General features: G+C 46.7%; 1 protein-coding gene across 4 annotated transcripts in view; it reads right to left on the bottom strand.

Moving 5' to 3' along the window:
• GABRA1 (gamma-aminobutyric acid type A receptor subunit alpha1) overlaps positions 1–1,969 on the bottom strand; it is a 37,530-nt gene extending 35,561 nt beyond the window's left edge. The window contains exons 1-2 of one of the 4 annotated variants that reach the window (XM_028717417.2): positions 1,858–1,969; positions 1,093–1,366 (exon numbers count right to left, since the gene is read on the bottom strand). The gene's annotated coding sequence lies outside the window, so the exon portion shown is untranslated. Of the gene's footprint in view, positions 1–526; positions 635–948; positions 1,020–1,092; positions 1,618–1,857 lie in introns of those variants that run through there. The other 3 variants (XM_028717416.2, XM_028717418.2, XM_028717419.2) reach the window with 3 other exon arrangements.
• Between the last annotated feature and the right edge of the window lie 4,632 nt (positions 1,970–6,601).

Below are 6,601 nucleotides of genomic sequence, written 5' to 3'. Positions count from 1 at the left end.
GAGACCCTCACGGCAGGAGGATGCTCAGAGAATCGCGCTGCTCCCCCTGCAAAAGCGAGGGTGGCATCTCCAGTCTCCAGGTGAAACAAAACGAATGAAATCCACCCAGAGCACCGTCTCCCTTTCAGCAATAACTTTGCACTCTTCCTCAGCCCGAGCAATCTTGCAAATGCCAGCCGGTGTCCATTCGCTTCCCTCGCCCTCCGACCCCCCCCCCACGCAATAAATAAATAAAGGCATCGATAAATAAAGTCACCAAATCATTAGAAATCATTGCCTGTGGATGCAGCCTGTGGAAAAGGGACACACACACCCCAAGTGCCAAAAGAGAAAAATGCCTTCTCTTCCTCCCATTCACCCCCCATTTCTCTCCTCTGTCTCCCCCTCCCCTCCCCTCTCCACCACCATTATTTTTTTTCTCTTTTAATAGTTCAAAATGAAAGACCAAAAGCATGGAGGGGGGAGATACCCCCACACCCGGTCTTCCATGTTAGGCACATCCGTTAAAACCCACATCCAATAATACCGAGAGGCATTTTCCGGAAGACCTCGGCTCCGCGGTCTTGCCTGCTTCTCTTATGCCTGTGGTGGAGACTTGTGGTGTGTGGGGATTGTTGTGGGGGCTTTTCCTCCCCCCGCCGGTATAGCAACTTTATACCCTCCCTCCCTCTCTCCGGGAAAAAGGCCCCCTCCTCACCACCCTCCCCACCACCTGCAAAATGCAAGCCATTCTTGTTGCTGTTTTGCTAGCAGATCGCTTCCCAATGATCTCTCTCTCCCCCCACCCCCATCTCCATCGCCTCTCCTTCTCCCCCCTCCACAAACCCTCTTATCAATTGCCCATCGATCGCTGCGGAATTTCAACCTGGGTAGGGGGTGGGGGTGGGGTGGGTGGGGGGAGACGAGGGGGAGAGAGAGAGAGATCCGCGAATCGTGCCCACCAGGTACCTGCTAGGAGAGCAGCCAGCGCAGCCAGTCCCCTCCATCCACGGAATGCTCTTCCCGGGAAAAGCAGGCGGGTGGGGAGGGGGGGGGCAGCGAGCGGAGCTGCCCAGCAGATGCTCAGGCAAAAGGGAAGAAAGGCACCGTTACCTGGAGACCCCGCCGAGGTGCTGGCAAAGTCCGGGAGAATCGCCTGGGAGAATCGCCCAAGATGCCGCGGCTGCTGCTGCTGGCAGGGGAGAGGGCGCCTGGGAGCCGCGAAGAACCGGCTGCTCCGCTCACTCATTTAGGCGCTCTCAGCCATCATGGACTCTGCCGCCGCCGCCGCCGCTGTTGCTGCTGCTGCCGCCGCCGCCGCCGCCGCCGCTTTGCTCTCCGATTTCCAACACCCAAATTCCCTTTCCCGGGGATCCAGATCGCAGCTCTACAACAAAAAGCGTTGCTCTTTACCAAGACAGTAGTAGTACGTCCCGGGGTAAACCGGATGTGAAATAGGCTGTGACTTCATGCCAGGCAGATTTTATTTTAGAAAGGAAGGTGGTACCAAGCTCTCAGCTAGAGACCAATCCGCCCATTTTTTTTTTTTTAATATGCAGCACAGTTTAACTTCCAGCTCTCTCTCGCTCTCGCTCTCGCTCTCTCTCTCGCTCTCTAATCCCTTTCTCTCTGGCTGCACACTCAAATCCTTTCTACAATCTGCAGCGCGATTATTATTATTATTGGGGGGTGGGGGTGGTTGGAGGGAGGAGGGAGGGGGGATATTTTTAGGACCGGAGGGAGGGGGTAGGAGAGCGACGCTTTGCAAGCTCCGGACAAGATGCAATTGACCAAGCAGTCTATTTTGAAAGCTGGTGCGATTTATTAAATAAATAATTTTTTTCAAAGTTTTTTTTAAAAATAAAAAAAATCACCCACCCTCTCCGATCTGCCTTTCTTGTTATTCAATCTTTTGATCAAATATTCAGTCGGTTCATACATATGAATGAAGGGGAAGTGGGGATCGTTAAAAGATGCCTCTCCCTCTCGTTCCTGTGCATACCCATCGCCCGTATATTATTAGGAAGGCTGGACAGAGCGATCTTATATATATAGTCAGAGATGGGATGTGTTGCTAACTGAAGGAAGGAAGCACGTAGAAAAAGAAGCCGCCCAAGCCGGGTTTCTCGGCACACCTTCAGGCAACTGATAATTGGGAGGCGACATATTTGTCTAAAGTGATCTTTCTTGGGATGACAAGGCGAAGCGGAGCTTTAGAGGGGATAGGTTGTTGTTATTATTATCATCATCCCGCCACGTTTGGACAGTTCAGCGTGTGCGTGCATAAGAGTGAGTGTGAGTGTGAGTGTGTGTGCCTACGCGCATGCCAGTCCTGTTTCTGAATGAACAATTTACTTGCCTTTGCCAAATGATGCAGGAAAGCGATTCTTTAATATCACTTTGAATAAAAGTCCCCTCTCCTGCCAAACAGGCTTTCAATGTCATTGCCTGTTCAAGGATGCATCTGTCACTGCCCAGCAGAATAATAACATCAGGTGGCCAATAAGACACAGTAATACCCTATTAAATACTGGTCTTTTCTCTGGGCTCACGCATGCTTTCCCATAGATATATCACCCCTTTTTCCTCCCCCCTCCTTTCCCTTACTACCCAGCTGTGGTATTCAGCGTCATATTTTATGAATGGATATATGTTTCTAGAAGCAAGGTACAACAGATGTAGTGCAGTCGAAGGATATTGCTCAACAGCCCTCACTTTCAAGACCGGTGGGAGCTCTCCATGGTACTGGAAATCCTAAATGGCAACGCTAATAGTAGTAAACTGCAAGTAGGAAGTCCTAACGTTTGGGAACGTGGTCCACAGAGTAGCGTTTTTGTATGCTATACTGCAAAACCATTCTGCCATGCTGGTCTTTTCTTTTCTTGTGGTGGCTTATCATGTGAGCCTGACATCCCTTAACAGTTTATTATGGGCGGAGGTGGTGGGATGCCCCTGAAATGAATTTGATACTGATGTCTGACAATATTGAAATGCATCTGTGTGAGAGATCAAGAAAGTCATATAGATTGCCCCTTCAGAAAGTTTGTTTGTCATTTGATAGAGACTGCAATGTGGGAATCAGATTCATCTGGTACACCATCTAAAACTGTGAGTTTCAGACTGAGTTGATTGGGCACAGATAGCCATGAAAAACAAACATGAGTACCTCATAAATTATGAAGGTTTTTTGTTTGGTTTGGTTTTTTTAAAAAAATGGCACTTCCCTTTTAAGACACTAGAAAGTGGGAACCCAAACTTTCTCACTGAAAATTCCATTTCCCCATCCAGAGAGTTAGTCACTGGCAATCTCCCCATTAATTTCCATGGAACTGAAGGAAGATACACAGGCACTAAGTTCAGTAGGACCTACACCTAAGAATGCATCATAGAAATGCAGCTTTGCTTTCTCTCTGAATTGGACCTCACACATATTTACACTAAACACCACCATTTGACACTTTAGTGTGTCTTGGCTAATTACCAAGTATGTACGGATTTTCAAGCTATCTCATAACAAGGAACCCATTGCACATTGTATTTAGCCCATATTTATGAACATGGACAAACAGCATGAAAATATAGGAAGTGAGATGAAAACACATATTGTCATGTTGTGAAGAAAATATTATATATATATATAATATTTCAATTCAAGAGGTCAAGACACAAAGGCTTTAGCAACTAATCCACACCTAATGACCCACCTAAGTGGTACTCAGGATACAACTCAAGAAATCACTCAAGATATCCCTCAAGTAATTAAGAAACAAAAGAAGAAAAGGCACACTAGCCTGGGAACTTCCTCTCTGCCCAGAACATTAGAGGCCACACCTCCTCAACAGTATTTATAGGAACTCAAACACTGAGATCCTGCTCTGTTCCAGTAACAAGAAGCCGAAAGCACCAGCCTGAAGATGACGAGTGAGACCTCGTCGAAACGTCGCCTAGACACCCCAACTTTTACACGGGAAGACACCCGAGGACACCAAAACCTGCATATATATATATACACACACACACACACACACACACACACACACACACAACCTGCCTGTGCATGGTCAAGAAGAGTATATGGTGCCCCATTGCTAGGGATCAAAAAGGAAAATCAACCATCATATGGGCCTTTTTCTTTTCTGTACTTCATCTATCAAGCCTGATATATATTGGCCTGTGGTCCAGGCATGCATGTTCTGTATGCACACCCACTTGATTTTTTGTCTTTGTTTTTTCCCCCATGTTGTATTTCCAGCAGCTACTTTCCAAAGACCTTCTATGTGCATCCAGTTGAGGATCTCTCCAATTTTATCGCCCTCTAAGAGCACCCACATCAAATGTCCACACTGCTTTTTGTTTCAAATGTGGGAAGTGGGTTCAGTATGGTAAGAGTATTCTGTGAGGCCAGCTACTTGAAACATAATTCTGAAAAACAATTCAGGAATGCATGCATCACCCATTTGAACATGAGTTTTACATACCTATAAAATTAATGCCTAGTTGCATATATCTCCTCAGTGTCTCAGTGATGGTCTCTTGGTGGTGACCTTTTCAAAATACCAAACATGTGCAGCCTAAATACACAAGGTGGATTTTTCATTAACTGCTTGCCCAATGTGGAGATCACTTCCTCCAGTGGTCTAAGATATAGCTCTCTATTTGCTTATAGTGACAATGGATAAGGATGGATAAGGATGACATTCTTGTAGCTCTATCTTCAAGCTACTATAGTCTTAAAATTAAAAATGTTAGTTTGGTATTTCATGTAACCTGAAACGGTGAGAGTAGGTTTACACTGTACTTTCTTTGCATCACATTTTTCTGACTGAATTAGGGCTTCAGTTGTGCAGTCTTGGTTGTTTCTTGGTTTGATTATGTAAAAAATAGTATGTACAATTACTTGAAAGTAAATCCTACTGAATTAAGTGGACCTAACCACAGAGACTGACAGGGACGCAGGTGGTGCTGTGGGTAAAACCTCAGTGCCTAGGACTTGCTGATCATATGGTCGGCGGTTCAAATCCCCGTGGCGGGGTGAGCTCCCATCGTTCGGTCCCAGCTCCTGCCCACCTAGCAGTTCGAAAGCACCCCTAAGTGCAAGTAGATAAATAGGTACCGCTTTATAGCGGGAAGGTAAATGGCGTTTCCGTGCGCTGTGCTGGTGCTGGCTCACCAGAGCAGCTTCGTCACGCTGGCCACGTGACCTGGAAGTGTCTTCGGACAGTGCTGGCTCCCGGCCTCTTAAGCGAGATGAGCACGCAACCCCAGAGCCGGTCACGACTGGCCTGTACGGGCAGGGGTACCTTTACCTTTACCTAACCACAGAGACTAGGACTTGCCAATCAGAAGGTCAGCAGTTTGAATTCCCACAATGAGGTGAGCTCCCGTTGCTCGGTCCCTGCTCCTGCTAACCTAGCAGTTCAAAAGCATGTCAAGTGCAAGTAGATAAATAGGTACCGCTCTGGCAGGAAGGTAAACAGCATTTCCATGTGCTGCTCTGGTTCTCCAGAAGCAGCTTAGTCATGCTGGCCACATGACCCGAAAGCTGTATGCCGGCTCCCTCGGCCAATAAAGCGAGATGAGCGCCGCAACCCCAGAGTCATCTGCGACTGGACTTAACAAGCATATGATTGCCTGATACCCCCCCCCCCAAAAAAACCCCCTCTCTTTACTAGTAGTCACCAGTTCATTCCAGGTGCCAGTGTCTAGATTATGTTGTTTTGCTTTGTTTATTTTGATATTGGAGCAGGAGAACACCACAAGAAATCATTTCTAAAGAGGTCAATAATAGGCTAGTTTCAGGAAATTAAACATTCTCTGTACTACTGAATTAATGTCTAATTCACACACACACACACACACACACACACACACACACACACTTTGGTAATTCTGCCATAGACTTCAAAAGCACATAGCTAGCACTCACAGTGAGTGGCAAATGTTATGTAGTCTATATGTAGCCAGCATGTAACACCTCATTACCTTATTCCAACATAAATGAGATTTTCTGGAAAGCATTGCAACTCTTAGTTAAACATACAAATACTGCAGAAATAGAAGCTTGGGGATTAGGCTGGAGAACTCTTTTTTGTCTGTTGACTGAAACCCATCACAATCTTGGTCAACCTTACAGGGGCTGCATGTCAGTGGTGGGTGAATGGACGTAAAAGGTAAAGGACCTTTGGACAGTTAAGTCCAATCAAAAGCGACGATGGGGTGCGGTGCTCATCACACTTTTCAGGCCGAGGGAGCCAGCGTTTGTCCACAGACAGTACGTTCCTGCCCCAGTGGTACCTATTTATCTACTTGCACTGGCATGCTTTCAAACTGCTAGGTTGACAGAAGCTGGGACAGAGCAACAGGAGCTCACCCCATCATGTGGATTTGAACAACAGATGTGAATCTTACTTTTGTGTCGTATGCTATATTCCACTCATGCAAAAGTCAGGGCTTTTTACACCTCATTAGTCCACCCAAGCAAGCAACAAGCATAAACACATTTCAAATACACCCTCTAGGCTGACAAAGGCTGGTGGATGTGGCCTGGGGAGGGACAGATCTTGGGAAAAGTCCCAAGGTCAAGCTAGAGAGTGCTGCATTCAGTTCACAGGCCTGAGGTTCC

This window comes from Podarcis muralis, chromosome 2 (genome assembly GCF_964188315.1).
Source record: "Podarcis muralis chromosome 2, rPodMur119.hap1.1, whole genome shotgun sequence".
In the NCBI taxonomy this organism is placed as follows: Eukaryota; Metazoa; Chordata; class Lepidosauria; order Squamata; family Lacertidae; genus Podarcis; species Podarcis muralis.
Note: the sequence above shows the minus strand (reverse complement) of the source record. Positions and strands in the feature narration are given on the sequence as shown.